Here is a 24,236-nt window from a genome sequence, read left to right on the forward strand (position 1 = left end):
AGATGTTCTTCGGCTTCGACACGTTGATCCTTTCGAGAGCCTTATAGCCTTGTGGTCGTCTCTTCAGCATGATATGGAGCTTCATTTTGGATACTGTGAGCCTGTGATCCGTCCAACAGTCAGCGCCGCACATAGCTTTTGTAACCCTGACATCTTGTCTGTCCCTTCTCCTGAATGATGAATAGTTGATCAATCCAGTGCTTGGAAGGGATAATCCACAAAGCCCTGTTTGGAGGGAGGCAGAAGACCGTTTGGTGATCAAAGTCATGTGCGGCACAGATTTTCAAGCAGTAAAACCCATATGACTGTTACAAACTTGGCCACTTCCATTTTTCCTGATTACGGCCTCCCAGGCTGCGCTTGGCATCTGACTCTGCATTAAAAATCGCCGCGCGATGCAGCTTGTCCTGTGGCGGTGCCACTGATGAATACAGAGCTCTAGTTCTTCATAGAAATTTATCCTTCACATCCCTGGTTGGTATTCGGGGCATTATGTGCGATCAAGTAGTTTGTTTTCCTTTTTGAAGCGAAGCTACATTGTCATGAGTCGGTACTATCACACCATTGGAGGACTGCAAGCTTTCGAATAAGATATTCTTGAAATGGCGAAGCCAACTCCAGATTTGTGACGCTCATCACTGCTGCGGCCAACTCCAGAAGATTAAGCATAGAACATAAGAACGGCCGTACTGGTCAGACCTAAAGATCACTAGCCCAGTATTTGTCTACCAACATGGCCAACCGCCAGGTCCCGGCCAGAGGGAGTGAAGTCAAGCAATGATCAGTGATCTTCTCTCCGTGCATCCATCCGATGCTTGTTGAACAGAGCTAGGGAACGCATTCTTACCTTCCGCTCTTAGCCATTTATGCTAGCCACCACTGTGAAATTATCAGTGTCCCTTAACATTGTTATAGTCCAGCTTCACAACTCTCAGGAAGATTCACACAAGTTGAGACTTGCGCTGTTGAAAAACTTCCTTTTATTTGTTTAAACCTGCTACTACTTTAATCTATTTGGTGGCCCCTAGTTCTTGTATATGGAATAAGTAAATAACTTTTTCTATCACTTTCTCAACATCACTCATTTATACCTCTATCATATCCCCTTGTCTCTCTTTCCAAGCTGAAGAGGCCTAGCCTTTAAATGCCTTCTTGTTGGACCTCTCCAAACTAATCATTTTAGTTAGCCTATCTGAACCTTTCAGTGCAGAAGATATTTTTAAGCTGAGGAGCACATCTTGTACACAATATTTTAGATGTGGGCTAACCAGATTAATTAAGGGTCTATCTATTCTCACGTCTCTTATCTCTATCCTTATTTTAATGATTCCCTAACATCCTGTTTGCTTTTTGACCGCCTCTGCACATGCGTGGACATCTTCAAGAATACATGATGGACGCAAGATCTTTTCCTGACTGTTGTAGTCTAATGTAGCCCCATCATATGGTATGTATACATTGGGGTATTTTCAGTGCTTCTTACAATTTATCCAATTAAATTCATTTGCCATGGTGCCCAATCTAGATTTTGGATCTTTTTGAAGTTCTTCACAACTGTCTTGTCTTAACTACTTGAGTAGTTAATATCATTGCAAACTTTGGCCACCTCACTGGTTTACCCCCTCCAGATCATTGTGATAATATGAATAGGATGGCTAGGACGACCCTTGGGGAACACCACTAGTACCTTTCTCCATTCTGAAATTTACCATTATATTCCTACCCTTTGTTCCGTCTTTTACCATTCTCAATCCATGAAGGATCTTCCCTTTTATCGCATGACAGCTAATTTACGTAAGAGCCTTTGGTGAGGACCTTATCAAAGGCTTTCTGGAATCTAAGTACACTATGTCCGCTGATTCCCTTGTCCACATGTTTTGTTGACCCCTTCAAAGAACTCTATAGATGTAAGACACAATTTCCTTACAGAAACATGTGACTATTGTCAACAGTTTATGTTTTTCATGTGTCTGACAATTTTATTAAACTATTGTTTGCAACTAATTGCCGTACTGACGTTAGACTTACCAGTCTTGTTAATGCTGGGATCATCTCTAGAACCCTTTTCAATATTGACGTTACATTAGCTAACTTCCGATCATTGGTATCGAAGCTGATTATAAGGACAGGTTACAAACATTAGTTAATAGTCCGCAACTTCACATTGAGTTCTTTCAGAACTCTTGGTGAATGCCATCTGGTCCCGTGACTTGTTAATGTTGAGTTTATCAATTAATTCCAAAACCCTCTAGTGAACCTTCACTCGTGACAGTTCCTCAGATTTGTCACCTACAAAAGCCGGCTCAGGTTTGGGAATCTCCCTAACATCCTCAACTGCGAAGACTGAAGCAAAGAATCCATTTAGTTTCTCCGCAATGACTTTATCATCTTTAAGTGCTCCTTTTGTATTTCGATTGTCAAGGGGCCCTGCTGGTTGTTTAGCAGGCTTCCTGCTTCTGATGTACTTAAAAAATATTTTGTTATTACCTTTGGAGTTTTTGGCTAGCTGTTCTTCAAACTCTTCTTTGGCTTTTCTTATTACACTCTTGCACTTAAGCTGGCAGGGTTTGTGCTCCTTTCTATTTGCCTGACTCGGACAGCTGTCCTTCATTAGCAAGGCGAGTTTCGCTAAGGGCTGCAATGTCAATGTTGTATTGTGCGACCTCTCTGGCGACAAGTGTTGTTCTTCTTTCTGGTCTGTCTGCTGTGATGTTGTCCAGTAGCGTGCGCACATTCCATGTACCAATGGTGATTGGTGTTACTCTAAGTTTTGTTTTTGTTCGACCACTTTTGTGGGATCCCCGCCAGCCACAGTATGCTGGCCAGGGTAAGGTGAAGCAGGCAATGTTTAGGGCATCTTTTCTAGCCCCCTCCTCATTCTACAGAGGTGAGCAGTGCAATCCTGAATAAGGCTGCTCAGTCACTCAAGAAGATGCCGAGCTCCACTGCTTCTCAGTCAGTGAGGAATGACCATTATACCTGAGCCGCCTGTGTGCAGGTCCATGGCTACAGCTCCCAATGTATCCACACCTACTGCTTCGTCGCTGGCCCATCGCCACAGGACTTGACATGATGTGATATGATATGATGTCGAGACTTGCGCATGAATTGGATCAAAGTGAGGGAGAGTTGCGCAACATCAACCTCACTCTTTCTTCCCAGTTCCTATCTGTATCCAGTGGCAGGACAAGAGTTGAGACAGCTGGAGATAGGGCAGAGCGCAGTGGATGACAAGGACGCCTACGTGTCTTGTCATGCTGTTGAGCGTTCCACAATGTTTGCTGTCACCGCCTTCCTGACCGTTGAACCAGGTTTCCTCAGTCAGCCGGATCCAGCCTTCGCATGCAATGGGTAGACAGGCCCTAACTCACCGAGGGTCTCAGACTCATCGGCTACCCTCACCTGGTTTAGCCCGCCAGTCTAATCCTTGCCAAATCATAAGTAGTTGTAGGAGATGAGACCGTGACTTGAGTGCATGCTTAACTTTAAGCACTGAAGAAAATGGGAGTCAGTACAACTCACATGCTTAAAATCAGGCATGTGCTTAAGTATTTTGCTCAATACAAGCCCATGGTCCCAAGTCTTGTGGTCTTTAATCTGCAATTTATGAAACCAGACAGGGACTCTTCCCAGTTGCCTCCTACTCCATCTTCCATGGACTACAAACAAGATACTACAGCCCCAGGCCTAATTTCTCTGGGGGGATGGGAGGGTGCATGACAGGGACATTGTGACCCTCCCCTAATTCCTGCCCTCCATACCAAACTCCTCCCCAGGCCACCAAGTCTCCCTTCCCCCACTTCACCAAGAGCAGACCCACTATCACAGGGCCAGGCCACCTCCGCTGAGAGTACTGCCAGCGTAGCAGCTGTACCCCCACCTCTGGCTGGAAGGGGGAACTTTGTACCCACACTGTTCTTCGGCCCTGTGCGGTAGATCGGCAAGTGCTAGCACCTCCCATAGCATGAGGGGAAACTGACACACAAAGACTAGTTAATTACGTGCCCAAGGTTACATACATCCTCTATTGCAGAGCCCCTAACAGAACTCAGATCTCTCGGCTCTCAGACCAGCTCAGGGCCATTGTCCCCCTCTCTCTCTCCGCCATTTAGGCTAATGCAGAAGGCATGAATGCAATGCTTATCCGGAGGAGAATATCACTCTTCGGTGATATTCTCCCAGTTGGGTTAGTAGGAGATCACTCGAAGAAGAGACATTCACAGCTAGAGTAATCTAATAGCTAGAGATGTGCTGAGTGTGTTCCCCAAAACAAACAAAAAACCTCCCTGGGCCTCACGCTCCAGAAGCACTTAGAGGCCCACAGAGATTTTACTAACAGGTGTGCCTTTTGTTAAACTGCATAAACTGCCAACGTGGTTTTTACATCTTTCCTAGAGCTACAATTCCTGAAAGCAGTGCTTACTTCAGGGACAGAAGTGCCCAGGGCATCAGTGGCCAACAGGTATGGCGATGGCGGCTTCTCTGCTAATAACTTAAAGCTCATCTTTGTCCTTCGACATGAAAGATGAACGGTATCTTTTATTAAGCTATTTAAGCACTTTCCTGCTAGAGCTCACTCTTTTGTACTGTGTCTTGTGAGGGCATTCTGAATGAATGCTAGTTGGCTGCAGGCACCTAGGGGCTGTATTTATTTATTGGGGGGGGGGGGGCGATATTTTTTTCTACATAATTTCTACATAGCTCCAGACACAATAAATTCAACCAACCCACCTCCAATGGACTGCATTATTAAAAACATTTCACTTTTCTGCATGACAAAGAACATGAGTAATCATTTTGATAACAGTTCTATTCATGATTAACAATAGAAATGCAGTATGCAGATCTGTTCAGACAATCTTTTGGGCAGACTAGAGCTTAGAAATATTCTAGTGGATAGGACTCCTAAAGGTAGGGGACAGAGAGCTTGAAAAAAAATCCTAGGTTTTAATTAGTTGGCAAACCTATTAAATTAGTTTATTAAATATTTAATATTGCCACAGCTTTTTTGTTAAATATTTTTTCCAGGTCACATAAAAGGAAATTGATCATGATTATGATGATTATTTGTCACCATGATTTATTACGTGTATTGCAGTAGAATCTAGGAGCCTCAATCACGGACTAGGACCCCATGGTGCTAGGAGCTGTACAAAAAACAAGACAGTCCTTGCCAACAATTCTTTGTGTTTCATAAAGAGCCTTGAACCTGATATTGCCCCTGAACAGCCTGTCCACAACCCACTCCTGTCCCATAATGAAGACTATACAGCCATTTCACGGCTCACTCCAGTAAATTTGGTGGTAGGCCTGGACATACGCCAGAATCTGCAATGATGGTGACCTCTTTCTGTCAATGCATGAAAATGAGGTCCTTGCCATGCTTTTTGTCCTCTGCCAGGCAGCGTTCCATAGTGCTGTCCAGGAATCGTTGTTGATAAGCCCAAAGAGCCTAGGAGTGGTGGACAGAGAGGAAACATAGCCCAGTGGTTAGGGAACTAGCTTGGAACTCAGGAGATCCAGGTTCATAGATAGATTCCTAGGCCAGAAGGAGCCCCTGTGATCACGTAGTCTGACCCCTGTAGAACAGAGGCCATAAGACTGCCCCACAACAATTCCAAGAACCAGGGATAAAGAATCCACCATGCCCACTGGTATATTGTTCCAATGGTTAATTACTCTCATGGTTAAACAAGTTACACCGTATTTCCAGCCTGAATTTGTCTAGCTTCAAATTCCAGCCTTTGGACCATGTTAGACCTTTCACTGCTAGATGGAAGAGTCTATTAAATGCCTGTTCCCTGTGTGAATACTTATAGATTGTAACCAAGTCACCACTTCTCTTTGTTAAGCTAAATGGATTGAGCTTCTTGAGTCTACCACTAGAAGGCAAGTTGTCCAATGCTTTTATCATTCTTGTGGCTCTTCTCTGAACCATCTCCAATTTTTCAATATCCTTTCTGAATGGTGGGCACCAGGACTGGACACAGCATTCCAGCAGCACTCATCTCCGTGCTGAATACAGAGGTGAAAAAACCTTTGTACTCCTACTTCAGATTCCACCTGTTTACACACGCAAGGATCACATTCACCCTTTTAGTCACAAAAGGCTCAGCTCCCTGCTCAGACACAGATTTCTAGTATGACCTGGGGCTAATCAGTCTCTCTATGCCTTAATTCCCTACTGCTAAAACAGGGGAAACAGTATAACCCTACCTCACGAGGACATTGTGAGGTAATAAGATTCTACAGTGTTGGCAATAAGTACTGTATCTACACAGCTGCTTTGAGTGACTTCTTTTCTGAGAGAGTCCACATTGTTCACCAGCCCAAGGGCTTGCTCAGCAGGGTACCTCACTATGAGCACATGATCCCAACGCACCACATTGGCTTCCTATTACTTTCCAGGTGGAATGTAAAGGTATTGGCTTCAACCTGTCAGAATAAAACCTGAAAGGGCTGGAGACCTGCCCACTCTTCTGCACCACAGCTGTGGTCTGTCCCTGCCAGCAGGTATATGGGATCTTGGGGAGCAATTACCACACAGGTGGGGTGCCAATTAATTACTTTATTAAAGGGAAAAGGAAGTGGTGGGAATTTAACAATAAAATACGAAGGGATGGGGTGCATAGGGTGTTTACAATAGACAATGATGGGGGGGTTCCTTATTGAACAGTGTAAGGAGTTCTAACAGTGGGGTACAGTAAGTGGGCGGTTCACTACAATGGATACAGTACAGTCAATAAGCAACTCAGCTTTATATAGGAACAATTCTAGATACAGTGTGAAATGCAAAACGTACCCAAAAGAAATGCAAAATAAAATGCTAGCTTCTATACTAAAATGGTTAACAATCTTGGATAGAATGTATTAAGTGGCTGTGGCCTTATATACAATGTAACACAATGGTATTAATGTAAATACAAAGTATATCAGCAATATGGGTGATAAGTGAAATTATGCAATGTAGAAAATTACTGACTTAATTTGTGAGGCTGTGATAGCAAGAGTGTACCTAAAAGCTGGGTTAAGGAACAGGAGGGTGGGGAGTGAATGATTAGTGGCAACTGATGAGAGGAGAGTGCGGCTGGAAGCAGTGAGACCCTTTGAAGCCCTGCAGGTAAGGACAACGGGCTAGAGAGAGGTTTTAAGCACACAGAGGGAGGGAGATATGAGCGGGGGGAAAACAGACAAAGTTATACAGGGGGAGAAACAGCAAGGGGTTTGGAAGTTCGGTGGCAGCAAGGAGTTGTAACAGAGAGACACGGAGAGAAGCACACGGGGGGGGATTGGAAGAGCGGGGGAAAACAGACAAAATTATACAGAGGCGAGAAGCAGCAAAAACCTTATCTATCTTAACCAACAACTAGGCAAAAACAACAAATATCACAATTCTAAGCAAAACTATAACAAGCAACTATACAGAGCAACAGAACAGCAACACTATAACAAGGCAGGTGAAACTTACAAGCTTTACAATCTATAGGGAGCAACAAAGAACAAGGCAGGTGAAAACTTACAAGCTCTATAATCTTAACAAACTATAACTTATTAAACTAAAAAACAAAACCTATGGTGCACCTTATGCTATGGGGAAGTTACAGAGGGCAGAGTGGTATGTGCCCAGGGATGGTGGCTGCAGCAGTGGATACAGCTGCAAGCAGAGAGCCCCGAGCAAAGCCCACAGGAGCAGAGCTTAGCAGCGGCACAAACTTATTTTAGCAGCAAAGTGCCGCGGAGTTTAGGAGAGGTTTTAAGACACAGACCAAGGTTTAGCTTGAGTCTGTGTGCTGGGGAGACAGAGCCAGCAGCTAAAATAATAAAATAAAGTATATAGAGAGTTTCACAGAGGGATTCTTACCAGCCCCAAGGAAGCAGCAGAAGTAAAGCAGCAAGAAACATCAGAAGGCTAGGTACGGTCTCAATAATCAGGAGATCTCTCAGGCAGCAATTCGTTCTTCATGGGGGGGGGTTCAAAAACGGGGTACGCTCAAAATAAAACGAGAGCGGAGAAAGGACCCCCCAGAACCCCTGGCTGATCAGACCAGGCAGCAATGCAGGAACCTTTCTGATCTTAGTTTTAAAAAGTGTCTGTTTTTAAAGGCAAACTCAGGCAGTTTCCCGCCAGTACTTTGATTGGCTCCTCTGTCACAGGGGAGGAGGGAGGCAGGGACAAACTGTAGGTGAGCACAGAGACATGTCTGGGCAGAGTCCTGTGCAATAGGTGACTCAAAAGCACATGAGGCCTATGACTCATGCCCAAGATCTTAAAAAACACAATAGGTCTTGCAGCTCTGGACATTGCCTACCCTACACCGAGCCCAGGTTTAACAAGGTGATAACAGGACTAACCCTTTGAACAGGGCAGTGGTCCCACTTAGCACAAGTTGCCATCCCTTTGAGAAGGGCAATGGCTTTTGCTAAACAACTTTAAGGGGCCCTCCCTTTGAGAAGGGCAGTGGCCCTGGTAAACAACTTAACAGCCAGGGAGGGGGCGGCCACAGGAGGAGAACAAAATGGAGTATGGGGACAGCTGTAAGAAAACAAAATGGAATAGGGGGATAGGTGTAACAGACATGGTCAGCAGAGGTATTCAGGCTGGAGGGACCGCGTTAGAAGTAACAGGTCTGTGTGCGGGAAGAGTGGAATATTTATCTGTTTTTGGCTGGCCGATTTTGGCTATGGCCGTGAGGACTGCTGGATATTTAGATGATGTATTATCAAAAAGTCCTGGAGAGGTGCTTTTTCAGAAGGGATGTAAATCCAAGTAAATAAAATGGTATATTCAATGTCATTCAAATGAGAAACATTTCCTGTGGTTCGGTGTAAATCCCTCACCCAGTATGCACTGTAAATGTACATTATACCACAGTCATCACTGTCCCGGGTACTCACATGCCCCTTATCGCCTTATTAGCGGAGCACGTCTCAGTAAGAATGTCCCATAGCTCAGTGGCTAGAGCACTCAGAGAGGTGGGAAACCTCTGTTCCAACGCTTTCTTCCCCTCTGGCAGAGGGAGGAATTAAACCCAGGCCACCCACATCCCAGGCCAATGCTCTAATCACTGGGCTAAAAGTTCTAAGGTCAGCAGCACCACCACTTCCTCCTCCTCCTCCAGATGTTGTGTGTGGTGTGAAGCAGGCACCTAACTCAATCTCCCAAGAAACGCCCTGGGCATCTAAGCTGCCTGGGTCCAGGAGATGGGCTCCTGGTTGTGGATCACTAGCAAAGATAGGCGCCAATATTCGTGGAGGGGCGGGGCTTATGATATACTCCTCTCATCAACATCTCCCATGGGCTAGCTTAGGCACCTCCCTGCCTAGTGTGCTGGCTTTTGTACATCGCTCTAAGGAGCCTCGCTGCCCCCATCCATTGTATAGGGAGGCCAGGTACCTAACTTAGGCTTTCTGTGTCACTGGTGTCCCTGTGATTTCCAGGCACCCAAATGTTAGAAGTTGCAAAGCCCAGGAACACAACAGCCATGTTCTTTTGTGAACCCAGGCCTATGGGACTTGCCCAGGTTCATACAAGATGTTTGTGATAGTGCAGGCCTTGACCCAGGCCTCTCAGAGCCCTCAGCCATTGGACCATCCTTCCTGTAACAAACACAGCATTCACTGTAGGACCAGGTTTGCAAGAGCTCAGCAAGCAATGAATTGAGTAATTTTGAAAATCTGACCTTAGCTGTCAATGGGAACAACTGGTTGATGAGAATTCTTGAAAATCTAGCCTTTGTTCAGGTGCCTCAAAGGAAGCTGAGCTTCTTTTTTGAGACGCTGGTGCTAACTGGTTACTTTCATCCACTGTATTATGTTATGCTTTCGTTTTAACTTTCATCTCCATAATATAATATTCCATCAACAGGAAACTAACCTCCACACCAGCTATTTATGACTCTCCATGGTTGCAAGAACTGTACAGGATGACACAGTTTTAAGTAAGAGTGGCTTGGAACACTGGAAAATTGTAGATCTTGACTCTCTAGTGACAACATGTGACTTTTTAACTGACTATAAAACAAACAGGTTTAACATTAGCTTGGCATGAATTCCTCTAGGAATATAACTACAAGAAGTTGTGGTCTTCATAAGTGGATAATTGATTACAAGACTGAGCCAATGATAAAACAGTGAAACAGAGTGCACTGGGATTTAAGGATTTAAAATAAGACTGTCAAAAATATGTAATAATATTGTCAGATCAATTTGCTGTCGAGTACAAGTGTGTGACAAAATTTCAGAGTGTTTAGCAGATTACATTCTAGAAACAGTAATTTAGGAGTAACGAATTACAATAAATCAAACTTTAAAATCTGAAAGCATGCACTGTAATAGATATAGAATGTGACTGAAGAGAATGAGCAAATTTAAGCAATATTCTTGAGTTGAGAAAAAGCAAGTGGAACTGCTTTTGAAAGATGATGATCAAAGTCTAGTTAAGTAATGAATCAATAAGACTACCAAGGTTATAGGGAAAAGAGGACTTTGAATATTGTGCTCTCCACACTTCTACTGAGGAGTGGCAATAATCTAAGGATATATAGGGATGTGTGTATACAAAAATGTCTTCCAAATGAGAGAGTGGCATAAGTAGAACTGGTCAAAAATTTTTCATCCAAACAGTTTTCCATTGGTAAATGCCATTTCAAATGAAACCAAAATTCATGAAATCACATTTAGATAAAATTTTGTTTAGAAAAAAATGCAAAAAATGTCAGAACAGCCTGCGTTGATATTTTCAAACCAAAAAATTTGATTTTTCATTTAGAAATGACTGTTTCAAAATTATTTTTTTAAAATTAAAAGGGTCAAATGAAACATTTCAAATTCATCAAAGTAATGTGTTTTGATTGAACCAAATGACTTATTTCTTTGTTATCTTGACACAAGGCAATAGCCTTCCAAATAAAAATTCAACATCTCCAAGGATAGCGTCAGCTCCTCTTTCCGATTTGACAACAGAATTAGGGGAGACGGTGGGGGAGAATCAGATGGTGATGGCTGTTCCTAGGCTGAACAGAGTGGGAAGCTCAACCATTCTCCTGTCAGTGCCTCTGAAATTCTCAAGATTTTTCAAAAGTCACCAATGATTTTGGGTGCCTCCATTAAAATGCCTAATATGATGCATTTTAAAAGAGACCTGATTTTCAGATGGCAGGAGCTCATTCATTCACTGGTCACGTCTGGATTCTTGCTTCACCTTGTCCAGTTAGCCAGTCAGCAATGCAGAGCCACAGCCATGGAGCATGTGAGAGTGGCACAACTTTTCCAAACCACCTGCCCAGGCCCGATGTTGTTGGTCTGAAATCAGAATTTTCCTTCTGCTAGGAAGACTGCCTGCCACAGCTGATGGACCCCACCTGCCTGATAGAGGCACAGAAAGGGGAAGTGACTTGCCCAAGGTAACCCACCAGTCTGTCTTAGAGCCATGATCAGAACCATATCTCCTGAGTCTCCCTCCTGCATCCCTTCACTGAACATGCTGCTTCCCTCTACTAGCCCCAACGTTCATGTTCTTTGCTGTCCAATTTCCAGCTGAACTCAAGCTACTGCCAAAATGAATCTAGCACTGATTGGCTTAAAAAGGACTTAACAAGTCTTGAAAAAAACGTGTCAAACACCTATAAATACTTGCCAAGTGGCAGAAAGCCAGAGTTAATTTGTGCAAGCCTCTTTGGAGATTCTTATGTTTAAAAACAAACTTTTTCTGTTCTGAGTATAAGCAAATCAAACCACCATTCTCAGCTAATAGACTCAGGCCAGCATCAGGAAGTTGGTTTGAGAGAAGCACTTTGTAGATATTAATTAAAAAACTGCATGCTTTTATGTCTAGTCTAAATCCTATGTGAATTCACAGACAAACCAGGAACGATCTTTGGGAGCCAGAGCAACTTGCCAGTGCAGTTATAGGCTTTCCAAAGACTGTACACCACTGCTGGGCAAAGACAAAAGTTTGGTCCCGAATAAGAACAGAGAAACTGAAGACATCACCTTCAGTCAGAGGGACGACTTACTATTTAAAATAGAATCTGGCTTTACAGGCTGCTTTTCATACTAATGGTATCTCCGAAGGCACTTTAAAAGTGCAGATGGTAACCTTGCACTGGGCAACTTTCACCGATTTAAAAGAGGTGCTGATATGCTCACTTGCAAAGTCATTGTACTCCAAGTCCAGCATCTAACTCATTTTTTTAAATAGCATGGTAGGATCCAATGACTTATTCTGGGAGATCCACCAGATCCAGGGTGAGGGGACCTTGAGTTACCATTTTAAATACATGATGGTACCTCTTTCAGCAGGACACCCCTTAATTTGGTCCATGCTATGCAAGCTGGAGTTACCTAAGCATACCACACATTTCATCCAAAGGCCCTCCCCTACCTCTGAAAAGGTTAGTGTGCCATTGATACCCTTATTTCACTCCGTAGAAGGATGGCATCTTTAAGATGCTGAAATTCACACCTGTACCAAGAGATCATACAGGACATGTGTATCACTTAAGGCCTACAGAATGTGGAATTCAGCCACAATGCACAACTCACCTAGCAGGGCACTATAGTGAAATTACTGGTGTCACAACAGGAATCAGAAGCCATATTCTTCTGGACCAGATGGGAAAATGCTATAAGCTGAGTTCTCTTGATTATTGTATTGGTTGTCAGTCAAGTCCACTACAAAGTACGTCAACAAATAGTGCTAGTTGTTTCATCCTGTGAGATCATGTCTGACATTGCCTTAGAGCCAGGGGAGCGAAACAATGATTGATAACATCAAACGCAGCAGGCAGAGATCACGTAACATAATAAAAGAAAGTTTGTCTACATCAGTTGGAAGAAGCAGGTCATTAGCTATCTTTATCAAACTCGAGTGGTGTATAGTGAACCAGATTACAAAAGTAAATAACCACTCCTAAATTTCTCTGATCACTGCCATTTTTCCTAACTGACTTAACTCTGAACATATTCATTACTGGGCATTCATGACTGCAGCACCTTTCCCCTTCCCGACTGCACATCCCTTTGAAAATCATAGCAATTACTTACACAGAAAAGTAATGGCGGGGGGAGGGGGGATTTCATGGAGTTTAGCAGTTCAGCACCTGGAATCAAGGATTGAGCAGCATGTGACCTGCAGTGCTCCACAGGGCACCAAAAATGGATTATAGTTAGGGGACCATTCACTGGTTGAAAAATCACAGGAATATTTTTCCGTACAATGAGAGCAGGTAGTATAGATTCAGCCAGCTAATGCCCCACCGATATCTACCTGGGTTCAGAGACAGCACACTATTCCCTCTATTGTGTTGTGCATCTTTTTACTCAGCGAGGGAGACAAAGAATTTCACTTTTCTCCTGTGGTGTCGAATCTCTTCTTCCAACAATCCTTTGCTTCAGTTTTTCTCTTTCAAATGTGGGTCACAAGCAGTTTTGTTGACTTCACTTTTTGCTGCAGCGAATTTTACTCAGATGCAGAGTCTGTTGGCATCGCTCCTGTGCCCCTCTTTTTTCAGCTTGGGGTTGGAATTGTTCCACAAAGAGGTGCAGATTACCCAATTTCTGTCAGGATTTCGATGGAAAATGCATTGTCAGTTCTGATTTCTCACATCACCATCTCAAATGGGCAGAAAAGGACAACTAAAGTGGCAATCAGTTCCCAACAAGAGAAGGTCAAAAGAGACTCTGCCTTGTGTGAAGAACTGTCAGCTATTATGACAACGCCATAATAGCTCAAGCTAGCCGAGCAGGACATTTAATGTGCAGGTTGGAAGAGCACTCACTTACAGAGTTCAGCCCCAGGGGTTCCAGTCTGATGGTGAAACTCACCCCAGTGCAGACAGCTCACACAGGAGCCTATATACCAATTAAGCTCGGTGTTAATGGCACACCTGAAGTGGCTCATAGGACCTTATGCTAACTCTGTTCACCTAGGTGAATTTCACCCTAATTATTTTTATACAGCACACTGCAGAGCATGTAAGTAATGATGGGTGGTTAGCAGAGATTGAAACCAGGTTCTTGATCTAAAAGCAGGAGTATCTACTGTATGAGCCAATGTCAGTGCTCCCACAGCAAACGTATAAACCTTGTCACATGGATGCACCCAGCTCAGGGACAGAGCCACGCACTGTTAATGTGGGTTACACATACATCATTTTATTAGCTGCCTGGAATCCATGTTCCAGCAGATCCCTGCCCGGATGATAGAAAGATTTGCAGCTGCTTCACTTTAGCATTGAAAAGAGGATTTATTTTAAGGGCTGAGCCATAACAGTGCCTCACATACTGAAAGCTTTAAATACTCATCATTAATGAGCAACACATGTGCTATGTGTAGCTATCAGATAATATAAACCTAAAAATAAAGCTTCCTTCCGTAAGAACTGACTCCCATGAAAAGAACAAACAGTTATCGTGAGTCCACCTATAAGCACCAGCGCAGACAACTATCTGAGTTAGTTTGTAGCTTAATTGAGGTTAGATATTGAGGGATAGGACAGAGCAGCAACAGAAAAAGCACATCAGGTATTTGAAACTTTTCTACACAAACACCAATAGGGAAAAATTCACCCCCGTGCAAAGGACCAGAAAAATGCATAGACACTATTTAAGATTGCTGAAAAGATTCTAAGTGCAACCATAAATACCAGAATGGGAACTTAACAGCCAGGCTAATCTGAGTGCATAGCTGACAATGGTTGTATTTCCAGTTTACATGATTACAGATTCAGAATGGAAGTGTCACCCTTGTTCAAAGCACCACTCTCAGATTCTCTGTCTGCAGTGGAGAAAGGCTGTAGATATTACAGACAATTCTAATTCAGCCACTGAGCAAAAAAGTGTTGATATTCATCTGTTTGGCAGGGGGAAGGATTAAACCCCCATACCTTCCTTGCCCCTGGCTAGAAAGCATGATATCAAAGAGAATGGCTACAAATTACTTACTTTGCCTGTTTACTGAACACAAGATTATGCAGTCCCCCATGTCATACAAAACAGCATTTGGTCTAAATGTTAGCAAGCTTAGTGTTGTCACAAACTTTATCATGCATTAAAACTCAATATCTGAACCCCTCTCTGCACCCAGAAGGTGAATTGATATTGAACTGAAGCCTTCTACAGCTACAAAATAAACCCTTAAAACCAGCAGTAAATGGAAAAACACAGTGCCTGTGGTCGATTGCGTTGTTTGCAGTTCACTAGATTCTGCCTGTGGACCTCTCACAGCAGCATATGTGCACCAGACAAGGTGCTGTACTAACATAAGCCAATAACTTTTAGGAAATGGAAAGCTGAGTCTGTTGAATAGATGTTTCCAATTCCCTACATCACCATCAGAATCTGTTTGAGTCACTCGGCAGGTTTTCCAACAGCTCCTCAGACTCCAGTTGATTTCAGACCCATTTGGTAACGTCAATGCAATGTCAGGGCATAATGATTCATTATTTTTCACATCTAAGGGCATGTGAATATAATTGTAGTTTTGAAAATTATGAGCACTTATTTGCATTTTAACATAGGGAAGTACGGTTATGCTAATCTAATAATTCAGAAAATTATTAGCTACTAAAGCGACCCTATTTTGCTATTCCCCTTTTACAAACACACACACCCCCCTGCATGGAGTTTTGACATATGCTGCCAAGGCTTGAGATTCTTCCACTTGTCTTATTTCTAAATGCTAAAGAAAAAATTGCAGTTGAAGAATAATTAACTGATCATTTATGTTAATCAAATGAGCTCAGTGGCCAAATAAGTCATCTAAAGAACTCTGTCTTCGCAGTGACCAGATCACAATCGCCAGTGCAGAGAAGATTACACAGCAGAACCACAAAGAGCTTTTCTGAATCATTCTCAAGGTGCTGCCCGCTGCACCTAGCAATTACCAACCAACAGTTTTCATCACACCCGAGGGCCCTTGGTGCTGCAGTGGCACCTGTGGGCCGTAAAGCTGGCCAATGCCATGGGGGAAATCAGCCAGCTCTAGTTCACTCCTCTTGGCCACTTCATCCCAGCTTAACAGTATGCCCAGGGGACAGCCAGAGGGTACTCCACTCAAGCAATCCAGAGGGTATAATGGCCTCTTGGGCCTGAAAGAAAGGATGATTACGGCACTAGCCATAGATTCAGTTCAATTCTCTGTTTCACCACAAGCTTCCTAAAGACTGGGATTGTTCAGCATGCAAAAGAGAGATGACTAAGCCAAGATGGTCAGGAGGCAATCCCATGCTCTGGGTATCCCTAAGGCTCAGAGTACCAGATGTTGGGACTGGACGGCGGGGGATGGATCACTCGATGGTTGCCTGTTCTGTCCACTCCCTCTGAAGCATCAGGCACTGGCCACTGTGAGAAGACAGGATACAAGGCTGGATGGACCACTGTCCTGACCCACTATGGCCATTCTTGTGTTCCTGTGTGACAGTGAATGGCGGCCACTGGGAGTTGCAGGTGGCCATGCAAATGTAAACAAACTCTCTGGCGGCCCGCCAGCAGATTACCCTGATGGGCTGCATGCAGCCTGTGGGCCACAGATTGCCCACCACTGCTCTAGCATCAGGACTCTACACTTTGGTTCTCTTTGTTAGGCCGGGTGAGCACGGGAAATATGCAGCCACATAATCTCGTAGACAAACTATGTTCGTACTGGGTCATTAGATATTTATTATGAGGAATGGAAAATATGTAAAGAAATGAGGACTCCCATATGCAACACTGACTTTTCAAATGCTAGTGATGACAAAAGAATAAAAAACGTTAATTGACTGTTGGTTTTTTGTTTTAAAACCACAAAGCATCAGCTTACTGATTATACATAATTTGTATCTCCTGCAAAAATTGCTTGGTATCTGAATCAATGTAAAGAACATCGTTTGCAAAAACAGATGAACAGTGCGAAATTCATGAATTATGCATCTGCCTATAGCATATGATGACAAGTAAAATTTGATCTCAAGACCAAATTTCCTAATTCGCTAGATCTAGTCATACAAATACTCCTTATGCAAAAAATAAATTAGATTCACTGTATTAATAAATAGAGCGTGAAGAAGAAATGTAGCCCGACTCTATGCAGAACCACAAGGCCCCTAATCAGACCGTATGGAAGTCAATGGAGCCCCACCAACGCCATTCTAAAAGCAGGACTTCACATGGATTTTGCACTTTTGATTATAACTAGGGAAGATCTGCTGCTTGATTTCATATTTTGGCTAATGTCCTCTTCATATTCCCCACCTAACATCTGTCTTCACAACAAAATAATTCCTTCCTTCTTACTATTGTAAGCGGATGAATGCTATTGGCAGCACATTCCAAATACAGATTTTGCAGCAGGTGGTTTTACTCAGGAAAAACAAGTATTTGCTGATCTTATCAATAAATGCAAGTATTTGGGGATTGCAAAAACAAGGCATTAGTGAACAGGATTTACTTCTGATTTGGCTGTGATGTGTGTTAAAAACATAAAATGTCCAAAAACTGACAGATTTGAGAAGCATTACTAATCTGGCCTGATAATAGGTTTGGATGTATTCTAGTAGTAGTTTACAATTCTCTAGCTGAGTGTATACAGTTAGGTAGGCGAGGAGTTTCTGAACAGAAATATGGATGGCACAAGTAAACACACTGGGCCAGATCCTCAGTCCCTGCTCCGGCCTCACTGCACCACTCCCACAATGCAAAGGGGCTGGAAGTCTGCCCTGCACTGGGCAGCTGAGAATTTCCTCAATAGGGGAGTACCGAGACTCCTTGGGTGGCACAGAACATGGTTAGCTAGGCCATCTTCTCCTAGTCCTTTTGGTGCCGGGGGTGTGTCAAAAGGAGAGGGGGCATGATTGGTCATCTCTTTGACTTTAATGGAAGCTGGTGGCACACCCATCAGATAGCATCAATAGTCCATGAACACTGACTATTCGCTAAAACTTCTGTGCCTTGTAAAAGCTGCAATCATGAAAGGTGAACAGGGGGAGTAAGGGAGAGATGGGTACCTTGTGAGGGCATTCAGCCAGGGAGCTGGATGTGCCCAGGAGTGAGGCAGACGAGGTCTGGGTGTATAGAAAGGGGAGCTGGGGGTACCTAGCCAGGTCTTGTCTAACCTTACACAAGTGGGCAGGCTTGTACTAGAGGAGGAGCAGGCTGAAGGTCAGTTAATATTTTATCTGAACTGAGTCAGCCATTGCTAGTGGAAATTTTACCTCTTCTTTCCTGTCCACCCTATTAGGGTGGGATGTTCTTGCCCCCACCTTCTCCGATTACCTTTCTGCCTTTTGTTCTGTGAAGCTTTAGATGTTTTTAAACTAGATGGTTACATGAACCAACTCCAGCTCTCGCAAGCCTTGAGCTGTTGCAGAGGGGTCTGCTGCAGAGCCGGCCGGCCGGCCAAGCAATGCTTGTCCTGCTTTCAGTGGTCTCTGAAGTGAGACGATAAGGAAAGCACTTAAGATAACAAATGGGATCCAAACTTGAGAAGAACTAATGCAGCAGCTGGTTTGCTCACCCTCTTCTAGATGTCAGCTGCCTCCTCTGCTTTGCTGATCCAAAACATTCATTCTTTGATTGAAAAAAAAAATACAAAAATCCCTGTGTGAGAGCTCTAGGCACCCTAACAATCAGCATTACAAGTAGCAAAAAATAAATAAATCACCCAGCAACCCAATAAAATAAGAAAAATTAATGTACTGGGCAGTAAACATAGCAGTAAAATTCCCATCTCACTCCATCCAAAGCTGATCACTTAGACAGCTTTAGCAGCGTGTCCGAAAAGCAAATTCAGGTTGTTTCGGGAGATAGGTGGGGGAGAATCAGAGCTAAGGGTCCTCAGAAAATAACCTTCCCACTGCCCTCTTTCTTAATGCAAGAGGCATCAACTTTGAGTGTCCCAGACGCTCGCTAGTGTGGCACAGGGAAAGGGGTGGTCCCTGTGGGCGCACAAGAGCTAGAAGAGGGGCCACTTGTGTTCTAGGCATCCTAGACACAAAAGTATCCTGAGTGCAGCAGTACACATCAATGGAGTCCTTTGACCTGTAACACTAACACCTCAGACACCCACAAGGGCCCTGGCACCATCTGCTACCAGCAAGACACATCAGTCACTAAGCAGGCTGCTGCGTTCGGCTGCTGCCCCACTCTCTGAAGGGATACAAGGTGTAACCCCACTGAGAGCACATGGCAGGAGTCGAACCTTGCAGTGGCACAACAGTAGTGAGGTCCGAGTCAGAGAAAAAGGATACGACTTCTTAAGCTGGTGCAGAAAGAAGAAAGCACTTCTGGGCACTGTATTAATGTGATTGTACATCAACAGTTAGGCCTGAACCTGATTAACTAATGGGGTGCACACCCTTGGAGGCGGTGAGGCAATCATCCCCTTTTACATCTCCCCAGGCAGTTCCCCGCCATCACTCCGCACAGTTCTGTTTGTCTCGCTTGTCATACAGCATTTAGGACTTGCTTAGAGGGTTTGCTCTAGCCCCTTCCCAAAATCCTGGCTCTGGGCCTGCCTGAGCCTTCTACTGAAATGACACATGACATACCTACATCTGGCCAACAACAATTCTGCCTTGTTCAATTTCAATTCCCATTGATTTTAGAGACACACATTTCTGAGATGTATGGTATCATTAGATTATACTGTTTAGCCATTTATTTGGGTCTGTCTTTATGCATTGGGTTTTTTTCACTGGAGCCTCCAGAAAAGATGCTTCCATCATTGTTATTCAAGTAGCATCACCATTCATGGAGCCCTGAACTATTAGGCAACATTGCTCCGAAAGCCTCCAAGCTAAGGTAATTTGGAGTCTAAATCAAATTTTATCGCTGGATGAAGTTAGTGGATATTAATGGGAGAGCAGGAGTTTGCACTGAATCATTCATGTGAATAAATGGAGAGCTACTGTTTAATACTTAATACCGCAGGCACTAATATCTTCTGAAAAATGGAGAGGATCTGCTACAAATCGTATTTAACATGCTGGAGGAGGAGTCCCACTTTGGCAAGATGGCCGTTCCCGTACGTCAGCAATGGTTCTACCTTGGAACTGATAATCAATGTTATTACAAACCAACTATGCACACTCCTAGAATACAGCTCAGTAATTACACATCGTAATGCCGTGAAAAGGTTGTGAGACTGGAGGGAATTCAGAGAAGAGCAACAGGAGTGGGACTGCTTTACCAGCACATGCAGAAAATTAGAAGAACTTAGTGGATCAGATTCTTTTCTGAGTTAAACCCAGTGCAAACCAAGGCAGGATTTGACTAGGATCCACCCAACTCAAAGTGAACAAATGTAATTGCATTTGAAGGGCACTGACACCAAGAACTGTGACAATATTTAGGGTGGCCCAAGAGGATGTAACAGGTATTTGGACAGGAATTGATTTTTTATTTCATAGGAAAAACCAAGATTTCAAAAAGTTTTCTGTTCTGAAATGCAACAGAAACAAAAAAAATTGTAATTTCCCATGAAATTAAATGCAAGAAAAAATGCAGGTCAATCAAAATGTTTCATTTTGATAAAATTCAAAATATTTCAGTCCAATTTTGACATTATTATAACATTAAAAATGAAATAAATGCATTTTGAAACAAAATTGAGAAATATTCAAAGCACTTTTCTTCAATGGTTCTTTCTAAAGAAACTTTCATCAAAATTGACACATTTTCACAAAAATGTTTTGTTTCAACCAATCAGCATTTTCCAATGGAAGACCCTTCTGTCAGAAAATTTCCAACTAGCTCTCCTAGTAATAAGAGGGTGAAACACAACAAAGGGAATTTGGGGCTGGATATCAGGGAAGATACTGTCCCATTAGATAAGGGATGGAAGTCCCACTGATGTAATCATTTCAAACTAGACAAGGCAAAGCATATGCTGCACTGTGAGAGCAGTCCGGTATTGGCCAGGGATGGACAAATTGATCTAGTAGAGTTAAGTCCTAAGATTCCATGATGCTTTACAGACCATGGGTCAATTTTGCTACGCATACTCATGTTAATGAGAAGACACCCTCCTCCCCCTCCCACCAAAATCCATTGTTATTGGCTCTTGGTTAATTAGCTTAATTCGAGGAAGAATTCTTCTGTTTTTATGCATTTTGATTTAGTAGATGAAAGCTTATCTTAGCTTTGTTGCTGATACAATTTAGTAACTTGTTTTTCCTTAAAATGTAAATGTTAAAGGACAAAGTTCCAGGATAAGATGACCTGAATGGCTGTCCATAGAGCACCATGGAAAATTATTATGAAAAAACATGTAAAAGGAACAGTGAGCTGGATCCTGAGACCCTGTTATTTTGATAGGAATTGCAAATGCTGAGCCCGTCTCAGGAATTAGCAGTGGTTGAGTGGTTTACGCTAGAGACCAACAGAACAAGTTGCATAACTTCTTATTAAACAAACTTCATGAAGAAAGCAATCTTAACCCTGGAGTGAGCATACTAGGGCTTCATTCACTTTCCCTGGATGAGCCTTCTGCACATGGCTCTTTGGCCAACAAGATAAAAATTGATATTTATGTTTTCAAACTGAATTTTAGTATATTTGGAAACTAGTTTGAAGCTCCAAAATTATACCCTCAATCCATGCAAGCCAACATTTCAGAAATGAGGTGGGGAGGGTCACATGGAGCCCAGGAAGAAGACGGCTGCCTAGGCCCGCACCTCCACACTCCTCACATATCAGTTCATCTCAAAGAATTATCTCCTAGCAAATTGGCAATACGTTTGTCATAAAAGCATAAAGTTTTGATTCTTTTTGTAATGAAATTTAATCAAAATGAACATGCAGCAAGGGAGACTTAGATGAGATATTAGGAAAAGCTTTTTAACGGTCAGGGTGGTTAAGCACTGGAATAGGCCCCCTAGGGAGGCCATGGAATCCCCATCATTGGAGGTTTTTAAGAGCAGGTTAGACGAACACCTGTCAGGGATGGTCTAAGTATACTTGGCCGTGTCTCAGCGCAGGGGGCTGGACTAGATGAACTCTCATATATTCAGACACCATATGTGTTGTTATCTTTGAGCAGTTATCAATAGCTTTTAGCCTGGATCTCATCAATTCGCAGACTAAGGTTTTGGTGTCCCAATATCATCCACGCACCCTCCTGCTCATGCTGAGGAAATGTCGAGATTCTTCATAGGCAATATTTATGTGCACATTGACTCCATTTCTGCTGACCTGGTAATACATGGATGGGTTTTGGAACACTTCTGCAGCACTGAATTTCATGTGGCACAAGTTTGACCAAAGTCTGTAAGGTTCCATACTTGAGCTAAATAAGTAGCTATGCAATCAGGACAATGACATAGTCAGAGACAAGTGTTCTGAACAAACGCCTGTAGGAACTTGAATTTGGCAACATTTAAAAATAGTGAAAATTAGTGTAAACCCTACAGGAAACAATGAAATGCTAGTGCAACTGGAGAAAACCGCCTGGCAATTCAATTCAAATATAAACAGAAATATAAACGATGACCAGGATGTTCAGAAGTGCTCAGCAGCCATGTTTACCCACGTGCCTAAAAGGCAGCTGAGCTCTTTGGGAAATCTGGTCCCAGTTGTGGGCTCTGAGGCATTTTGAAAGGTCTGCCTCCAAGTCGGAGAGAGATCAATAAACATTTGTGCATGCTTCCTGCAGCTGTTTTAAAAGTGGCCATGTCAGTGACATCAATGGAGGATCATGGCTAATTGATACTGGAGGCACCTGGTAAGCGTGGTAGCACAGAAGCAGCTGAAGTTACTACACCTACATGCATGTGATTAAGTGGGTATTCACCCATGAAAGCTCATGCTCCAATACGTCTGTTAGTCTATAAGGTGCCCCAGGACTCTTTGTTGCTTTTTACAGATCCAGACTAACACGGTTACCCTTCTGATACCCATCTCTCATGTAGGCACCTAAATGACATTTCCAGAACTCCCTTGGTTCACACTAGGAGGGGCTGGAGGTTGAGCAGGTGAACGTTGGTCGCAGTGGGGACTGTGTACTCTTGCATGTGATTGTGAGCATTGTTGTTTTCGCGCACTTATAAGCCAGATTTGAGCCATGCTTCATTCGTGGAAGTGCCCACCAGCACTTAATGATAAATTTGCCTCCCAGACATCAAATGCTATTTGCTTCCTCATTGCCACATCCACCGTGATGCTGCCGGTGAGGTGTTACCTAGCGTGGTCACCATGTGTGAATTGTCACACTGCCCTTCTGCTCTCAGCTAACTCCCAGACTAAATGTCCTCACTCCAACTCCCTGTCCTGGTGTGCTGCTTCTTTGGGGGCAGGGCATTATTAGTTATGCTAGGTCTTGTAGCTTCTAGGATTCTCCCATGGCTGTCGCTCACACCCTGTTAGGACATGTTGGGCATGATGGGACTCCTGCCTTAGCTGCACTTGCAGTCAGCTGCTCTTCACATTTTCTGGGGACAGCAGGCAGGTGTGCACCTTTTGGGGGGCTCACTTTCTTCAGCGCAGCCTTTAAGGGCACCCATGGACAATTGGGGGACACGTCTTCATCAGCCCAAGGGAGCTGCAGTAAAGCCACTGGCATGAGGCAAATTCAGCCAGTCATGACACGAAGAGCTCCAGCACATTGGATTTTGGAAAAGAAACTGGTGGTGGGAATAGGAGAGAATGTATTCATTGCGCCAATTGCTAGACCTTTCTCACACAATTCTGAACACTGGCAAATCTGGTGAAAAAAACAAACACACACACACACACACCACATCCTAGAAATGTTGTTTGGGAGAGGAAGGTAAATATCTGCGACCTGTGTCTCACAATTTCCCTGGGAACCCAGCAGATTCCTCCTGCCCCTAACAGTTCTCCTGGTCTTGCATAAACTCCTTCTGCAGCCTCCTCTCTTTAAGAGCCCTTCACTGCTAGTCACACAGACTTGAGTCTCTGCAGGGGGTTTGTATGGCCTATCTGCTCAAACAGCGCATACTGCAAGGCCCCCTCAAGGAGTGCACATGGCACATCAGGGGAAAAGCATAAAGAATGGGGCACCCCTGCTGGTTCTAGCCCAGCAGGTAAACAGATCTGGTGGGCACTATAACGAAGTTCTCTTAGGCCACATCTACACTACGGGATAATATCGAATTAGCTAAAATTGGTTTTATAAAACTGATATTATAAATTCGATTTCATGCGGCCACACTAGGCACAGTAATTCAGTGTTGTGCGTCCATGGTCCGAGGCTAACGTCGATTTCTGAAGCGTTGCATTGTGGGTAGCTCTTCCGTAGC

Source organism: Chelonoidis abingdonii, chromosome 17 (genome assembly GCF_003597395.2).
Source record: "Chelonoidis abingdonii isolate Lonesome George chromosome 17, CheloAbing_2.0, whole genome shotgun sequence".
Lineage (NCBI taxonomy): Eukaryota > Metazoa > Chordata > Testudines > Testudinidae > Chelonoidis > Chelonoidis abingdonii.